This window comes from Amphiura filiformis, chromosome 20 (genome assembly GCF_039555335.1).
Source record: "Amphiura filiformis chromosome 20, Afil_fr2py, whole genome shotgun sequence".
Lineage (NCBI taxonomy): Eukaryota > Metazoa > Echinodermata > Ophiuroidea > Amphilepidida > Amphiuridae > Amphiura > Amphiura filiformis.
Genome location: NC_092647.1, coordinates 48342749 through 48362600, shown reverse-complemented (window position 1 = coordinate 48362600; position 19852 = coordinate 48342749). Strand labels below are relative to the sequence as shown.

At 39.1% G+C, this 19852-nt stretch overlaps 1 long non-coding RNA gene across 1 annotated transcript; it reads left to right on the top strand.

Moving 5' to 3' along the window:
- The first annotated feature begins 1399 nt into the window (after window positions 1–1399).
- Window positions 1400–7053, top strand: LOC140141881 (uncharacterized). Its single transcript, XR_011857479.1, has 2 exons — window positions 1400–2113; window positions 5033–7053. It is a non-coding gene; the product is annotated as an uncharacterized lncRNA (long non-coding RNA).
- The last annotated feature ends 12799 nt before the right edge of the window (window positions 7054–19852 follow it).

Genomic DNA, 19852 nt, shown 5'->3' with positions numbered 1-19852 from the left:
CCCATCACTTTCAAAAGCGTTTAATCGCAATCGCTCGGCGATTGAGTATAAATTCAGCTTTAGAGAATAAAGGTATTGTTTTTAGCCACTGGAGTGCATCTATCGTCTCATATATAACACGGGCGACATCATTATTTTAAGTAAAACAACGAGGCGAAGCCGAGTTGTTTTACGCCAAAAATAATGATGCATGTCGCCCGTGTTATATGAGACGATAGATGCACGACAGTGGCTACAAACAATACCTTTATTCTCATTCTTAAACACTTTTTCAATTCAAATAAAAAATTATCATAAGTATTACCAATTTTAATCTATATTAAATCCTACGTTTTGCAAGGAATTACCTAAGGCTTAAGATCGATCAGTCCGTTTTTGTTATGCGCCTCTGATTGGTCCAAATATCGTGTACGCGTATCGCGTTGATGCACACTCGCTGACCCGTGTGATATCGTGTCATATCACACGGGTAAGAACCAATAAGATTTCAGGAACGTTCTCAAGTGTTTAAGAAATAAACTTAAAGTAGGCCCTTCCATACGGAAAGTTAATGTCTGTACCACAACTGCCCAACAGCGATTACGATTTCTCCTATGAATTTTGTTCAAAATACCAATCTTCACTAATTTGCCCAAAAATCTTAGCGCCTAATACCAGCTTTAAAGATCATAAATAAATAGGCTTATGCATGCATGTACTCACCCATAGCATTTACAGTCTGATAGTTTAGTGTTATGTCATGTTTATGTTTAGGCCTATGTTTTCATTTTTCTTTTGCGTTTTCAAAGTCGACTTGGCGTTTTTCCTTTGAATTCGACGTGTTTTTCTGGCTGTTATTATAAAGCCTACGACTGTGGCGTGCCATCCAACCTCGAATGCAGCAGGAGCAATGCAATGTTGACTCTAGACCTTTAACAAAAAGAGTGAATTGACCCAGGGAATGAATTTAGGCGGGAAAATTTACACACCCTCATTCCAGACGAAAAGATTTTAATGAAAAGTGCGTCGACCCAAACAACTGTCTGTCTGCATTTTTCAATGAGTGTGCACAAAAATTTCATTCACCTTTTAAAGCTTTGCATGCCGAGCTGAAATCTAATGTATACATTGGAGTACAACAGCAGGACGCAATTAAAAAAATATTTTCGCGTAGTAGGCCCTAGTATGTCTGCTATCTTATGAATGAATCTTGAATTACCTATCACGATGTCCTCGTAGTACGTCAGTGAACTCACGTGCACAATTACTTGTATTATTTTTAATTGCTAAATATTGGTGAATTAAAATTATGAAAAAATTCCGACAAAAAAATTTGACCCTGACGATCGCAATCGCTTTTCGCAGACTCATGGTTAAATAACAAAACCTTTTTTGTTGTGTTTACTCAACTTTACTATACTTTTACTATATGCCGGGCCGGCTGTTACTATACCGGAAACAAGCATGTGATGCAGCGTTAATATGTAGATCAACCGTGCAGAGGCATGCAGACACAAATATATTGGCCTCAAACTTTTTGTTTACACCATTCGAATTCAAAATAGTCAGAGAGTACACACAACTGAAGAATAATATCGCCGTCTCAAGTCATCAAGAAATTGTTTCGACTCATTTCAAATCCAGGTACTAAAATTCCTAGAGGACCAGTAAAACAATGGCGTGATTTCATGCTTATTTTCTCAGTAGACGCATTGTGTTCAAGAAAGGAGTCCAAAGAGGAGAGCAAACTATTTCAGCTACCAATTATTTTATAGGCCTGGAATATAGGCAACGGAATCCAGACCATACCTCATTCCGACGTCGCGACGCGTCGTGATCAGAAGATACCGTCACATGGACATATAAACTGAAGATAAGTGGACGTCACAGCTGTTCATTTTCTCAACCTGATGACCGTATCTTAAACCCAGGATCTTAAATATTTTGCAACTTCTGAGTTCACGTTTTATTCTCTTACTATCAGCTAAAGAGCTGGCTCATTCAGTATTAATGAAGTGCACCTTTCGGACTTCATTCAATCACAGATATTGGAACACAATATTGTATTCTTCTGTTCCTGCCTTCTCAGTGTTTTCTGCTACCAGAATACAGACTGAACGTATTTATTTACTAGGTGAGTCATTACACATTTAAAAAAAAGTATTTATTATTAAATTTGCAAGTTTATGTGTAGGCTATATATTTGGCCGGATCCCATATCCGGGTATTTCTCTCTTTTTTAAAAATTAAAATGACTGCAGTTCTCTGATATGTTTCCACCTGCACTTCAAAACAGATATGCGTGAACTCAAGAAAAGTCCTAAAGGGAATGCCAAAATAGTAATTTATTATGTAGTTAATAATTTTAGGAATTGTGGTTGGGTGTGGTAGGAGGGACATAAATTGTTTTATGGAGAACCAACCCATTTGTAGGTTAGGTCCTATGCAGGCTTGCAGACATAATGGTTTATAATTCAAAAGCTGACATAATTCATAACTTGTATTGTGTAAAGAGGGCGGGTGGGGTTGTGGTACTTGGAGGGGCGGCCTCTCAAGAATGCATGGGACTGTTCTGATTTACATTTTTATTCATTGCAATTATTAATTCGGACTGTAGCCGGGCCTTTAGCTAACAATTTTTGTAAGAAAAAGAAGAAAGAAAATAAAACGAATATTGATTCACAATCAAAACAATAATAATAACAATAACACTATATAGCAACAATAATAAACTATTTTTATAACACCACCATTTATATTATTCATATTCATATATTATTATGTCTACTTTTATTAAGTCATAATACTTTGCTACTATAAATAAAATATATTAAGCCTGCTGTCTGACTGTACTATAGCATAATAAAAGCTATTATACATACTTTTATATTCAAGTGATGATATTTCCCCCTAAATATGATGCAAACCATGCAGTTTGCACGCACGAACTGAGTGGTATAATTGGAATCCTTGCCAATTTTGAAAGGTTCACTGAACGGGCACTATTTATTCTCCCTTATTGGTCGTTTTTATGCTTCACAAGTCGAAGTCTGGTGAAAATCACAAGTTTTATCTCAAAGTACTTTTTGATTTCAACTTTGAAAACTCAGGGTATTGTCATAAGTAGGCCTATATTTAAACCAAGACCGTTGGTATCCTTTCTTTCAAGGGGAGGTCACGTACACTGCATGCAGGTAGGGGGTGCTGGGGTGGGTACGCGACGCAATTCACCAAAAAAAACACCAAAGAAAACAAAATGGGGGGGGCATAAAACCGAAGCTATATAGCAAGTCTGTTCAAAAATAGCTAAGCTTAGCCAACATGGCAGTGGGCAGCCGAACTCTTTTAAAGAAAGGAACTTCACAAGGATTTTCACAACTTTTCTTGTTCTAAAAGAATATAATACTAATAGGATTTCTTCCACTCAATCAAACCCAATTTCTTCATAACTATTTCCACTGACCCCAATCAGGGGCTCTAGTCCCTGGACCCTGACCCGAGTTTTACCCTTGTAGGCATCGTCGTCCTGCATGGCTTTTGAGCAGAAAAAGGGGTAACCGGTAATTGAAACATTTCCAGATAATAAAAATGGTGTGGGTTGCCAATTTTCCTTTGTATTTTATTATGGAGAAATTGTCATGTCCTGTCCCACCAGAGCGGCATTGTTCTGTTGAAATATGTGGAATATTTGAGCCTATCTTTCATGCTTTTATGGTCGGAAATAATAAAAATTTGAACCCGCTAAAAACTTACCAATTGACATGATATACTTGTGGTCCTTGCGCAAAATTGAGTTATCATCATACACAGTGCTCTTGGAGCACTAACCCTAACCGTTAAACCAACAACAAAGTTATAATGCTGCTGGAGCACTTTATGTTGACGATATTAAACTTAGTCAATGATCAATCGTCCTATTTCCATTATTGCCTCGGGTGCACATTGAGAGCAACGAACTTTTCCGGAGAATAATACACACTCACTAAATCGGGTAACTAGTGTATGTAAATAAATACTGTGGTAAATAAATGCGGTTTTTTAAATAAAGGCTACGTCACACCACAAGGCCACATCCTTGGATAAATGAACCGTCTTTTGTCTTTGATAGCTTTCTATGAATCCAGTCGAAAAGAGGCCACCAACAGCAAACATTATACCAAAAATAGTGAGATGTAAGTTGGCCTAAAATAACACCGCTCTGGGATTTAATGACACCTATTTTTTAAGGTGGACCAGCCCCTCAATAATTTGGTTCGGGGCTCGAATACACTGGTCGAATACCCTTCGGCCCTGATTTGGTAAAATGATCTAACTTGAAATTAAAATCGCTCTTTCGAGAAAAAGAGCTTTAAAGTTTGAACGCTTGACGTTTTTCTTTTTGAATAAAATAAATTATTAAAACAGATCTAATGTCTTAGAAAATATAAAAATCTCATTATTTGGTGGCATGGTGGTGATTTTAGGATGTCACCAATGGAAAGAGCACCCTCACATTACCCATGATATGGATTTATCTCAAAATGTCCCAATTTCAAGTTAGATCGTTTTACCAAATCAGGGCCGCCTTCAGCTCCCCCAATACTTCCAGGTAAAATAAAAAAGTGTTTGTATCTATTTTTTTTTTGCAAATTGTTCTGACTCCGAGGGGGACCCATTGGGCACTCTGTAGAACGGGTCATCAATAAGATTGAGTTTCGTCAGCCTCCACCCCCCCTCCCCCATATGTTGAAAATCATCCTAAGCTACTGATAATCAAATTAAATGTGAATATGGAAATTAATCACTCACACCAAGAAGTGAGATAGATCACTTTCCTGCTCACACCATGCACCTCCATACACCTCGAAGTATGAAAACCTTACTGGCAAATATTAAGTGGGCCGTTGGAAGATCTGTCAATCTAAACAAGAACTGTTCTTAAAAGGAAATCCATATGATTTCCATACCTTGTATCAAAACTTTACAAGGAGGAAAATGAAAATTAGTTATTTTGTTTCCCGCGATATTTTGAGCTATAGACTAATGCGTGTAAATTATATGTTGTTTGTTACAGATAAATAAATAAATAACAGATGACCCAAATTCAAGATGGCCGACGACCTGACCTTGATGACAACTTTTTCTCCATTGGATGTGACAGACATTAGTGACATTAACAACACTCGAGATTTCGGCCGTGACTGGTGTGATTACAGTAATGATTCCCTCTCTTCTGGTGGCATTGTCATCTTGCTGTTCTCCATCTTCGGCATGATCGGAAATGGCTGCTTGCTTTTCGTCATTCTTCGGCGTCATTATTTGCGAAACCTGACAAATATATTAATAGTTAACTTATCAGTGGGTGATATGATCCTGTTCGTCACCACCGTGCCGTTCTATCTAGAATCCGATCTTCATCCTTGCTGGCAATTCGGTACAGCGATATGTAAGATAGCCAACACAGTTTGGACTGTATCGCATTCTGTGTGCATGTTCTCGCTGGCCGCTTTGGCCATTGAGCGATACTGTGTGGTGACGTCACGTGCTGGGTTCCGCAGTAAAACATGCGCGTTGGTGTCCATCTGGCTTCTTTCGGCTTTACTTGCATTGCCTGTATTGATCACCGCCCATTTGCCGTATGAAGGAGTATGCATGGCGTTTTCACGTGACCAAAAGTTTGTACAAGGATACGTCACGTTCCACGTTCTGCTGACATTCATATTGCCCTTGATTATTATCGCCATTTCTTACAGCCGAATGGCGCGTAGCTTATTAAAAGACCGTGACACTGCGCAGACGCAAAAGAATAATGCTAGAAATAAAGAATACCGAAAACGCCGTCGTCTTGCTACTGTCGTCCTAGTACTGGTACTAATGTTCGCGTTTTTCTGGACACCGTTTCATACTTTTAATATATTATCCGTTTACGGTCTTCTCTGGAAAATCCCACGGAGCATAGTGTATTCACTGTTCATCACTCACTATGTGTTGATCTACGTATATCTATTCCTCAACCCATACGTTATATTTATTATGAGTACAAACCTGCGACGGGAACTAATCAATTTTAGGCGTGCAGATAGTCGCAGGGAAAAAAGAGATTTTATTTCCGAAGGGACTCTGTCCTACATTTCTGTCGCCGTCGATCTGGAGATGCACGAGCCAATTAACAAAGAACTTAAAGAACCTGAGTAAAAAAAATTGCAAAGTATATATAACTTTCGTGTACGGTTGAAGTTCATTGGTACCGGCCATTCATTATACGAATTACTGCTAGGGCGTACGCTTATCATTTTTGAACAGGACGTTTTCAATGTACTGAAATCAAGCAAACAATCCAGTATCTACCCTACTGTGCGCTAAACGAGTTTCTGAATGCAACCATCTTGTCCACTTATGCTTTAGCTTTAACAGCGATCAAGTGCTAAACTTTGCACCTTATATAACGGACCGGGATGTCAGCTCATGTACAAAACTTGTTGACTATCAATGTATCCATGTCATAGTCATTTTATCTAACCTAGAACCGTTAAGGTCCGTTCATACTATGCCACAATTGCTGTGCGATGCGGTGCGTTGCCGATATATTGATTACATTTTGCCGCAACTCATCGCATTTCCAAGTTAAAATGCATTTAACTTTATTGCGATACTGCAATGCAGTATTCTGCGGTACGATGCAGTGCAGCATCGCATCGCACCGCAATTGCGACGTAGTATGAACAGACCTTTACTTTGAAGTTTCAACGCCATTCGTAGCGGCAAAATGTTTGTATTTTAAGCTACGAAATCCTAAACTTTAGGTAATATCCTCGCTAACTTTTGAAAATTGAAAATAACAATGTATATAGTATTTATTTCGTGTAATAATGTTAGGTAGGGTATGGTTAACCGTTACATTATTGACAAAAAAAGATAACCGCACTAGCACTACATGTAGTGCGGCAGCGCTTAAGTTCGTCACTTTACGGTATTTGTTTCAGTCTGATTTGTACGATAATCACAGGGAGAAATCCCATGGTGGTGGGAGTATTTAAAAAACGAAATCAGTGACGATCGTTCACGTGATTTTAATATCGGTAAAGTTGCAAAGTATATACGTTTTCAGATGTCGTACATTTTTAGCTATTTTTGTGATTAAGGCTTGGCAAGTTATAAGACTATATAGAGCTGTATAGGTTAATATAATAGGGCCTTTGACATTCCCGAAAAACCTTTACATTGCTCCGAAAAGAGTCATGGCCCTGCAAGGGCATACAAGGGTAAAATTTCATATTTAATCAGATTTTACTCCAAACCACACCAAAGTATCTAAACGATTCAGAAAAAGTATTGTGTATGTATAGTCTATCTGCATTGCATGGTTTTACCGAATTATAAGCAAAAAGGTCAATTTTGGGCTCCACAGGGGTCAAAATCTAAATAAATGCTCTGATTTGAACCAAAATGGTCTCAGATTGTTCATCTTGCAAAAGTAATTTACATTAAGAATAGTTTATACCATCTAGGGTATATCGTTACACAGGAAACACCGAGAAATAGGTCAAGGTCAATACGGTTAAATGGTTATTTTGGTCAAATGCTTTTCAAACAACAGAAAAACTTTCCTCTGGTAATAACGATTAAGATTTAAAAAAAAGTATAGTTTGACCTATTTACGAGTTATAAGTAAAATATCAAATGTCATACATTTCACCTGGTTACCTACAAAAGGAAACGTGCTAGATGGTATAAGCTATTGGTGCTCAATGTGTCTGACATCAAATACTAATGTTGTTTTTCCTGTAAACGGGCGCTCGATACTGTGTCTGACATCGGGTACCAATGTTGTTTTTCCTGTAAACGGGTGCTCGATAATGTGTCTGACATCGGTTACCAATGTTGTTTTTCCTGTAAACGGGTGTTCGATAATGTATCTGACATCGGGTACCAATGTTGTTTTTCCTGTAAACGGGTGCTCAATAATGCGCCTGACATTCGGTATTAATGTTGTTTTTCCTGTACACGGGTGCTCAATAATGTGTCTAACATCGGGTACTAATGTTGTTTTTCCTGTAAACGCGTGCTCAATAATGTGTCTAACATCGGGTACTAATGTTGTTTTTCCTGTACACGGGCGCCCAATAATGTGTCCGACATCGGATACTAATGTTGTTTTTCCTGTAAACGGGTGCTCGATAATGTGTCTGACACCGGATACTAATGTTGTTTTTCCTGCATGCGGGTGCTCAATAATGCGTCTGACATCGGGTACTAATGTTAATTTTCCTGTAAACGGGTGCTCAATAATGTGTCTGACATTAGATACTAATGCTGTTTTTCCTGTAGACGGGTGCGCAATTATGTATATGACATCGGATACTAATGTTGTTTTTCTTGTAAACGGGTGCTCGATAATGTGTCTACTGTCTAACATCGGGTATTAATGTTATTTTTCCTGTAAACGGGTGCCCAGAAATGTGTCTGACACATTATTGAGCACCCGTTTACGGCAAAAAACATTGGTACCCGATGTCAGATACATTATCGAGCACCCGTTTACAAGAAAAACAACATTAGTACCAGATGTCAGACACATTATCGAGTACCCATTTACAAGAAAAACAACATTAATACCCGATGTCAGACACATTATTGAGTACCCGTTCACAAGAAAAGCAACATTAGTACCCGATGTCAGACACATAATTGCGCACCCGTGTACAGGAACATTAATACCCGATGTCAGATATATTATTGAGCACCCGTTCACAGGAAAAACAACATTAGTATATAATGTCAGACACATTATTGAGCACCCGTTTACAGGAAAATCAACTTTAGTATCCGATGTCAGACACATTATTGGGCGCCCGTGTACAGGAAAAACAACATTAGTAACCGATGTCAGACATATTATTGAGCACCCGTTTATATACCCAATGTCGAACACATTATTGAGAACTCGTTTACAGGAAAAACAACATTAGTACCCGATGTTAGACATATTATTGAGCACCCGTTTACAGGAAAAACAACATTAGTGCCCGATGTCATATCAGATACATTATTGAGCACCCGTTTATAGGAAAAACAACATTAGTATCCGATGTCGGACACATTATTGAGCACCCGTTTACAGGAAAAACAACATTAGTGCCCGATGTCAGATACATTATCGAGCACCCGTTTACAGGAAAAACAACATTAGTACTCGATGTTAGACACATTATTGAGCACCCGTTTACGGGAAAAAACATTGGAACCCGGTGTTAGACACATCATTGAGCCCTGTTTACAGGAAAAACAACATTCGTATCCGAAGTCAGACACATTATTGAGCACACATTTAGAGCAAAAACAACATTAGTTTACGGGAAAAAACATTGGTACCCGATGTCAGACACATTATCGAGCACCCGTTTACAAGAAAAACAACATTAGTACCCGATGTCAGACACATTATCGAGCACCCATTTACAAGAAAAACAACATTAATACCCGATGTCAGACACATTATTGAGTACCCGTTCACAAGAAAAGCAACATTAGTACCCGATGAGCATTTTTGGGCACCTGTTTACAGGAAAAACAACATTAGTACCCGATGTCAGACACATAATTGCGCACCCGTGTACAGGAAAAACAACATTAATACCCGATGTCAGATATATTATTGAGCACCCGTTCACAGGAAAAACAACATTAGTATATAATGTCAGACACATTATTGAGCACCCGTTTACAGGAAAATCAACTTTAGTATCCGATGTCAGACATATTATTGAGCACCCGTTTATATACCCAATGTCGAACACATTATTGAGAACTCGTTTACAGGAAAAACAACATTAGTACCCGATGTTAGACATATTATTGAGCACCCGTTTACAGGAAAATAACATTAGTGCCCGATGTCATGTCAGATACATTATTGAGCACCCGTTTACAGGAAAAACAACATTAGTACCCGATTTCAGACACATTATCGAGCACCCGTTTACAGGAAAAACAACATTAGTATCCGATGTCGGACACATTATTGAGCACCCGTTTACATGAAAAACAACATTAGTGCCCCATGTCAGATACATTATCGAGCACCCGTTTACAGGAAAAACAACATTAGTACTCGATGTTAGACACATTATTGAGCACCCGTTTACGGGAAAAAACATTGGAACCCGGTGTTAGACACATCATTGAGCCCTGTTTACAGGAAAAACAACATTAGTACCCGATGTCAGACATATTATTGAGCACCCGTTTATATACCCAATGTCGAACACATTGAGAACTCGTTTACAGGAAAAACAACATTAGTGCCCCATGTCAGATACATTATCGAGCACCCGTTTACAGGAAAAACAACATTAGTACTCGATGTTAGACACATTATTGAGCACCCGTTTACGGGAAAACATTGGAACCCGGTGTTAGACACATCATTGAGCCCTGTTTACAGGAAAAACAACATTCGTATCCGAAGTCAGACACATTATTGAGCACACATTTAGAGCAAAAACAACATTAGTTTACGGGAAAAAACATTGGTACCCGATGTCAGACACATTATCGAGCACCCGTTTACAAGAAAAACAACATTAGTACCCGATGTCAGACACATTATCGAGCACCCATTTACAAGAAAAACAACATTAATACCCGATGTCAGACACATTATTGAGTACCCGTTCACAAGAAAAGCAACATTAGTACCCGATGTCAGACACATTTTTGGGCACCCGTTTACAGGAAAAACAACATTAGTACCCGATGTCAGACACATAATTGCGCACCCGTGTACAGGAAAAACAACATTAATACCCGATGTCAGATATATTATTGAGCACCCGTTCACAGGAAAAACAACATTAGTATATAATGTCAGACACATTATTGAGCACCCGTTTACAGGAAAATCAACTTTAGTATCCGATGTCAGACATATTATTGAGCACCCGTTTATATACCCAATGTCGAACACATTATTGAGAACTCGTTTACAGGAAAAACAACATTAGTACCCGATGTTAGACATATTATTGAGCACCCGTTTACAGGAAAATAACATTAGTGCCCGATGTCATGTCAGATACATTATTGAGCACCCGTTTACAGGAAAAACAACATTAGTACCCGATTTCAGACACATTATCGAGCAACCGTTTACAGGAAAAACAACATTAGTATCCGATGTCGGACACATTATTGAGCACCCGTTTACATGAAAAACAACATTAGTGCCCGATGTCAGATACATTATCGAGCACCCGTTTACAGGAAAAACAACATTAGTACTCGATGTTAGACACATTATTGAGCACCCGCTTACGGGAAAACGCATTGGTACCCGATGTTAGACACATCATTTAGCCCTGTTTACAGGAAAAACAACATTCGTATCCGAAGTCAGACACATTATTGAGCACACATTTAGAGGAAAAACAACATTAGTACCCGATGTCAGACATATTATTGAGCACCCGTTTATATACCCAATGTCGAACACATTGAGAACTCGTTTACAGGAAAAACAACATTAGTACCCGATGTTAGACATATTATTGAGCACCCGTTTACAGGAAAAACAACATTGGTATCTGATGTCAGACACATTATTGAGCACCCGTTTACAAGAAAAATAACATTAATACCCAATGTTAGACACATTATCAAGCACCCATTTAGAGGAAAAACAATATTAGTACCCGATATTAGACACATTATCGAGCACCCGTTTACAGGAAAAACAACATTAGTACTCGATGTTAGACACATTATTGAGCACCCGTTTACAGGAAAATCAACTTTAGTATCCGATGTCAGACATATTATTGAGCACCCGTTTATATACCCAATGTCGAACACATTATTGAGAACTCGTTTACAGGAAAAACAACATTAGTACCCGATGTTAGACACATTATTGAGCACCCGTTTTACAGGAAAATAACATTAGTGCCCGATGTCATGTCAGATACATTATTGAGCACCCGTTTACAGGAAAAACAACATTAGTACCCGATTTCAGACACATTATCGAGCACCCGTTTACAGGAAAAACAACATTAGTATCCGATGTCGGACACATTATTGAGCACCCGTTTACATGAAAAACAACATTAGTGCCCGATGTCAGATACATTATCGAGCACCCGTTTACAGGAAAAACAACATTAGTACTCGATGTTAGACACATTATTGAGCACCCGCTTACGGGAAAACGCATTGGTACCCGATGTTAGACACATCATTTAGCCCTGTTTACAGGAAAAACAACATTCGTATCCGAAGTCAGACACATTATTGAGCACACATTTAGAGGAAAAACAACATTAGTACCCGATGTCAGACATATTATTGAGCACCCGTTTATATACCCAATGTCGAACACATTGAGAACTCGTTTACAGGAAAAACAACATTAGTGCCCGATGTCAGATACATTATCGAGCACCCGTTTACAGGAAAAACAACATTAGTACTCGATGTCAGACACATTATTGAGCACCCGTTTACAGGAAAAACATTGGAACCCGGTGTTAGACACATCATGAGCCCTGTTTACAGGAAAAACAACATTCGTATCCGAAGTCAGACACATTATTGAGCACACATTTAGAGCAAAAACAACCTGTGAGTTTACGGAAAAAACATTGGTACCCGATGTCAGACACATTATCGAGCACCCGTTTACAAGAAAAACAACATTAGTACCCGATGTCAGACACATTATCGAGCACCCATTTACAAGAAAAACAACATTAATACCCGATGTCAGACACATTATTGAGTACCCGTTCACAAGAAAAGCAACATTAGTACCCGATGTCAGACACATTTTCGGGCACCCGTTTACAGGAAAAACAACATTAGTACCCGATGTCAGACACATAATTGCGCACCCGTGTACAGGAAAAACAACATTAATACCCGATGTCAGATATATTATTGAGCACCCGTTCACAGGAAAAACAACATTAGTATATAATGTCAGACACATTATTGAGCACCCGTTTACAGGAAAATCAACTTTAGTATCCGATGTCAGACATATGAGCACCCGTTTATATACCCAATGTCGAACACATTATTGAGAACTCGTTTACAGGAAAAACAACATTAGTACCCGATGTTAGACATATTATTGAGCACCCGTTTACAGGAAAAATAACATTGGTGATGTCAGACATATTATTGAGCACCCGTTTAGACACATTGAGCACCCGTTTAGAAAAACAACATTGCCCGATGTCAGATACATTATTGAGCACCCGTTTACAGGAAAAACAACATTAGTACCCGATGTCAGACACATTATTGAGCACCCGTTTACAGAAAACAAGTACCCGATTGTTTACAGGAAAAACAACATTAGTATCCGATGTCGGACACATTATTGAGCACCCGTTTACAGGAAAAACAACATTAGTGCCCGATGTCAGATACATTATCGAGCACCCGTTTACAGGAAAAACAACATTAGTACCCGATGTCAGACACATTATTGAGCACCATTTACAGGAAAAAAACATTGGTACCCGATGTCAGACGTATATTGAGCCCTGTTTACAGGAAAAACAACATTAGTGCCCAATGTCACATTATTGAGCACCGTTACAGGAAAAAAACAACATTAGTACCCGATGTCAGACACATTATTGGGCACCCGCATGCAGGAAAAACAACATTAGTACCCGGGTACTAATGTTGTTTTTCCTGTAAACGGGTGCTCAATAATGCGCGAGACATCGGATATTAATGTTGTTTTCCCCGTAAACGGGTGCTCAATATTATGTCTTATGTCTGACATCGGGTACTAATGTCGTTTTTCCTCTAAATGGGTGCTCAATGATGTGTCTGACTTCGGATACTAATGTTCTTTTTCCTGTAAACGGGGCTCAATAATGCGTCTAACATCGGGTACTAATGTTGTTTTTCCCGTATACGGGTGCTCAATAATGTGTCTGACATCGGGTACTAATGTTGTTTTTCCTGCACACGGGCTAATGTTGTTTTTCCTGTAAATGGGTGCTCAATCTGATGTGTCTGACCTCGGCCGATACTAATGTTGTTTTTCCTGCACGTTTATAATGCGCCTAACATCGGGTACATGTACCGTAAAGTTGTTTTTCCTGTAAACGGGTGCTCGATAATATGTCTAACATCGGGTACTAATATTGTTTTTCTTGTAAACGGGTGCTCAATAATGTGTCCGACATCGGGTACTAATGTTGATTTTCCTGCATGCGGGTGCTCAATAATGTGTCTAACATCGGGTACTAATGTTGTTTTCCCCGTAAACGGGTGCTCAATATTATGTCTGACATCGGGTACTAATGTCGTTTTTCCTCTAAACGGGTGCTCAATAATGTATCTGACATCGGGTACTAATGTTGATTTTCCTCTAAACGGGTGCTCAATAATGTGTCTAACATCGGGTACTAATGTTGTTTTCCCCGTAAACGGGTGCTCAATATTATGTCTGACATCGGGTACTAATGTCGTTTTTCCTCTAAGCGGGTGCTCAATAATGTATCTGACATCGGGTACTAATGTTGATTTTCCTCTAAACGGGTGCTCAATATTATGTCTAACATCGGGTACAAATGTACGGGTGCTCAATAATGTGTCTGACCTCGGATACTAATGTTGTTTTTCCTGTAAACGGGTGCTCAATAATGTGTGTGACATCGGATACTTATGTTGTTTTTCTGTAAACGGGTGTTCAATAATGTGTCTGACATCGGGTACTAATGTTGTTTTTCCTGTAAACGGGTGCTCGATAATGTGTCTATCATCGGGTACCAATGTTGTTTTTCCCGTAAACGGGTGCTCAATAATGTGTCTGACATCGGATATTTACATGTATGTTGTTTTCTGTAAACGGGTGCTCAATAATGCGCCTGACATCGGGTACTAATGTTGTTTTCCTGTAAACGGGTGCTCAATAATGTGTCTAACATCGGGTGCTAATGTCGTTTTTCCTCTAAATGGGTGCTCAGTAATGTGTCTGACTTCGGATACTAATGTTGTTTTTCCTGTAAACGGGTGCTCAATATTGTGTCTGACATCGGGTACTGATGTTGTTTTTCCTGCAAACGGGTGCTCAATAATAATATGTCTGACATCGGGTACTATACTGTTGTTTTCCCTGTATACACGGGTGCTCAATAATGTGTCTTTCATCGGGTATACTAATGTTGTTTTTCTTGTACACGGGTGCTCAATAATGTGTCTGACATCGGGCACTAATGTTGTTTTTCCTGTAAACGGGTGCTCAATAATGTGTCTGACATCGGGTATACTAATGCTGTGTTTCCTGTAAACGGGTGCTCAATAATGTGTCTGACATCGAATACTAATGTTGTTTTTCCTGTAAACGGGTGCTCAATAATGTGTCCGACATCGGGTACTAATGTTGTTTTTCCTGTAAACGGGTGCTCAATAATGTGTGTGACATCGGATACTTATGTTGTTTTTCCTGTAAACAGGTGCTCAATAATGTGTGTGACATCGGATACTTATGTTGTTTTTCTGTAAACGGGTGTTCAATAATGTGTCTGACATCGGGTACTAATGTTGTTTTTCCTGTAAACGGGTGCTCAATAATGTGTCTAACAACGGGTACTAATGTTGTTTTTCCTGTAAACGGGTGCTCAATAATATGTCTAACATCGGGTACTGATGTTGTTTTTCCTGTAAACGGGTGCTCAATAATGTGTCCGACATCGGGTACTAATGTTGTTTTTCCTGTACACGGGTGCTCAATAATGTGTCCGACATCGGGTACTAATGTTGTGTTCCCCGTAAACGGGTGCTCAATATTATGTATGACATCAGGTACTAATGTTGTTTTTCCTCTAAATGGGTGCTCAATAATGTGTCTGACTTCGGATACTAATGTTGTTTTTCCTGTAAACGGGTGCTCAATAATGTGTCTAACATCGGGTACCATTGTTGTTTTCCGTAAACGGGTGCTCAATAATGTGTCTGACATCGGGTACTAATGTTGTTTTTCCTGTAAACGGGTGCTCGATAATGTGTCTGACATCGGGTACCAATGTTGTTTTTCCTCTAAATGGGTGCTCAATAATGTGTCTGACTTCGGATACTAATGTTGTTTTCCGTAAACGGGTGCTCAATAATGTGTTTAACATCGAGTACCATTGTTGTTTTCCCGTAAACGGGTGCTCAATAATGTGTCTAACATCGGATACTAATGTTGTTTTTCCTGTAAACGGGTGCTCAATAATATGTCTAACATCGGGTACCATGTTGTTTTCCTGTAAACGGGTGCTCAATAATGTGTCTGACATTGGGTACTAATGTTGTTTTTCCTGTAAACGGGTGCTCAATAATGTGTCTAACATCGGGTACCAGTATTGTTTTTCCTGTAAACGGGTGCTCAATAATGTGTCTGACATCGGGTACTAATGTTTGTTTTTCCTGTACACGGGTGCTCAATAATGTGTCTGACATCGGGCACTAATGTTGTTTTTCCTGTAAATGGGTACCCAATAATGTGTCTGACATCGGATACTTATGTTTTTTTCCTGCGCGTTTATAATAGCTTATAATGCGCCTGACATCAGGTACTAATGTTGTTTTTCCTGTACACGGGTGTTCAATAATGTGTCCGACATCGGGTACTAATGTTGTTTTTCCTGTAAACGGGTGCTCGATAATGTGTCTGACTTCGGGTACTAATGTTGTTTTTCCTGTACATGGGTGCCCAATAATGTGTCTGATATCAGATACTAATGTTGTTTTTCCTGTACACGGGTGCTCAATAATGTGTCTGACATTGGGTACTGACGTTGTTTTTCCTGTAAACGGGTGCTCAATAATGTGTCTGACATTGGGTACTAACGTTGTTTTTCCTGTAAATGGGTGCTCAATAATGTGTCTGACTTCGGATACTAATGTTGTTTTTCCTGTAAACGGGTGCTCAATAATGTGTCTAACATCGGGTACCATTGTTGTTTTCCCGTAAACGGGTGCTCAATAATGTGTCTGACATCGGGTACTAATGTTGTTTTTCCTGTAAACGGGTGCTCGATAATGTGTCTGACATCGGGTACCAATGTTGTTTTTCCTCTAAATGGGTGCTCAATAATGTGTCTGACTTCGGATACTAGTGTTTTTTGCCCGTAAACGGGTGCTCAATAATGTGTTTAACATCGAGTACCATTGTTGTTTTCCCGTAAACGGGTGCTCAATAATGTGTCTAACATCGGGTACTGATGTTGTTTTTCCTGTAAATGGGTGCTCAATAATGTGTCTAACATCGGGTACTAATGTTGTTTTTCCTCTAAATGGGTGCTCAATAATGTGTCTGACTTCGGATACTAATGTTGTTTTTCCTGTAAACGGGTGCTCAATAATATGCCTAACATCGGGTACCATTGTTGTTTTCCCGTAAACGGGTGCTCAATAATGTGTCTGACATTGGGTACTAATGTTGTTTTTCCTGTAAACGGGTGCTCAATAATGTGTCTAACATCGGGTACCAATATTGTTTTCCCGTAAACGGGTGCTCAATAATGTGTCTGACATCGGGTACTAATGTTGTTTTTCCTGTACACGGGTGCTCAATAATGTGTCTGACATCGGGCACTAATGTTGTTTTTCCTGTAAATGGGTACCCAATAATGTGTCTGACATCGGATACTTATGTTTTTTTCCTGCGCGTTTATAATAGCTTATAATGCGCCTGACATCAGGTACTAATGTTGTTTTTCCTGTACACGGGTGTTCAATAATGTGTCCGACATCGGGTACTAATGTTGTTTTTCCTGTAAACGGGTGCTCGATAATGTGTCTGACTTCGGGTACTAATGTTGTTTTTCCTGTACACTGGTGCTCAATAATGTGTCTAACAACGGGTACTAATGTTGTTTTTCCTGTACACGGGTGCTCAATAATGTGTCTGACATTGGGTACTGACGTTGTTTTTCCTGTACACGGGTGCTCAATAATGTGTCTGACATTGGGTACTAACGTTGTTTTTCCTGTAAACGGGTGCTCAATAATATGTGTGACATCGGGTACTAATGTTGTTTTTCCTGTAAACGGGTGTTCAATAATGTGTCTGACATCGGGTACTAATGTTGTTTTTCCTGTAAACGGGTGCTCAATGATATGTGTGACATCGGGTACTAATGTTGTTTTTCCTGTAAACGGGTGTTCAATAATGTGTCTGACATCGGGTACTAATGTTGTTTTTCCTGTAAACGGGTGTTCAATAATGTATCTGACATCGGGTACTAATGTTGTTTTTCCTGTAAACGGGTGCTCAATAATATGTGTGACATCGGGTACTAATGTTGTTTTTCCTGTAAACGGGTGTTCAATAATGTGTCTGACATCGGGTACTAATGTTGTTTTTCCTGTAAACGGGTGCTCAATAATATGTGTGACATCGGGTACTAATGTTGTTTTTTCCTGTAAACGGGTGTTCAATAATGTGTCTGACATCGGGTCACGTTGTTTTTCCTGTAAACGGGTGTTCAATAATGTGTCTGACATCGGGTACTAATGTTGTTTTTCCTGTAAACGGGTGCTCAATAATATGTGTGACATCGGGTACTAATGTTGTTTTTCCTGTAAACGGGTGTTCAATAATGTGTCTGACATCGGGTACAAATGTTGTTTTTCCTGTGAACGGGTGTTCAATAATGTGTCTGACATCGGGTACTAATGTTGTTTTTCCTGTAAACGGGTGCTCAATAATATGTGTGACATCGGGTACTAATGTTGTTTTTCCTGTAAATGGGTGTTCAATAATGTGTCTGACATCGGGTACTAATGTTGTTTTTCCTGTAAACGGGTGTTCAATAATGTGTCTGACATCGGGTACTAATGTTGTTTTTCCTGTAAACGGGTGTTCAATAATGTGTCTGACATCGGGTACTAATGTTGTTTTTCCTGTACACGGGTGCTCAATAATGTGTCTGACATCGGGTACTAATGTTGTTTTTCCTGTACACGGGTGCTCAATAATATGTGTGACATCGGATATTAACCCTAACAGTGAACTCTGCTTTTTGCTTATGGACGTTAAAGAAGAAACGAAAAAGGAGAGAAGATGAACAATGAAGTCACTTGGTACTCCGGGATTCGAACCTTAGAACCCTCGCGTCCCAAGCACACGATCACCGACCGGTAGCCGTACATAATCTTTTGTATGCTTTTCAGCTGACAATAGATTACCCAAATGAAAGTACGTCCTCTCCTGTTGTCCCCGCCATACTTCAAAAAGGCTTATTCCAGACGAAAAGATTTCAATGAAAAGTGCGTCGACCCAAACAACTGTCTGTCTGGATTTTTCAATGAGTGTGCACAAAAATTTCATTCACCTTTTTAAAGCTTTGCATGCCGAGCTGAAATCTAATGTATACATTGGAGTACAACAGCAGGACGCAATTAAGAAACTAGAGCGGTTGCCACACCTTAACTGAACTATGGGTCGTTGGTAAATATATACCACTGTCACAGTGGTATATAAAACTCTTACCTTCTCGGGATTTCGAATTTTGAGATAGACCCTAAATAGGAATCTCAACCTCTTATGAGGAGTGTCACCCCGGGGGGATTAATTGCATTAGGCCTATATTCTTTACTTTTAAGGTTTTTTCAAGATCCCATCTCTTAAATTGGCCGATTGAAATATGTCAATCTTTTAACGATTGATGATAGGAATCCATCTAGATAGATTGAAAAATAGATTGAAATGGGTTTTTTTTTCACTCTAACTCTCTTTGTAGACTGGTTTCACTATCTAATAAAGTGTTACTGCTAATGTACTGCCAAATGACATGTGTTACATTATGTTTGGAATGAGATTTCACACTGTTTTAGAGTGAACATTTTCAATGTTTGTTTTTTTAACTGGAAAGGACTTGTCCCT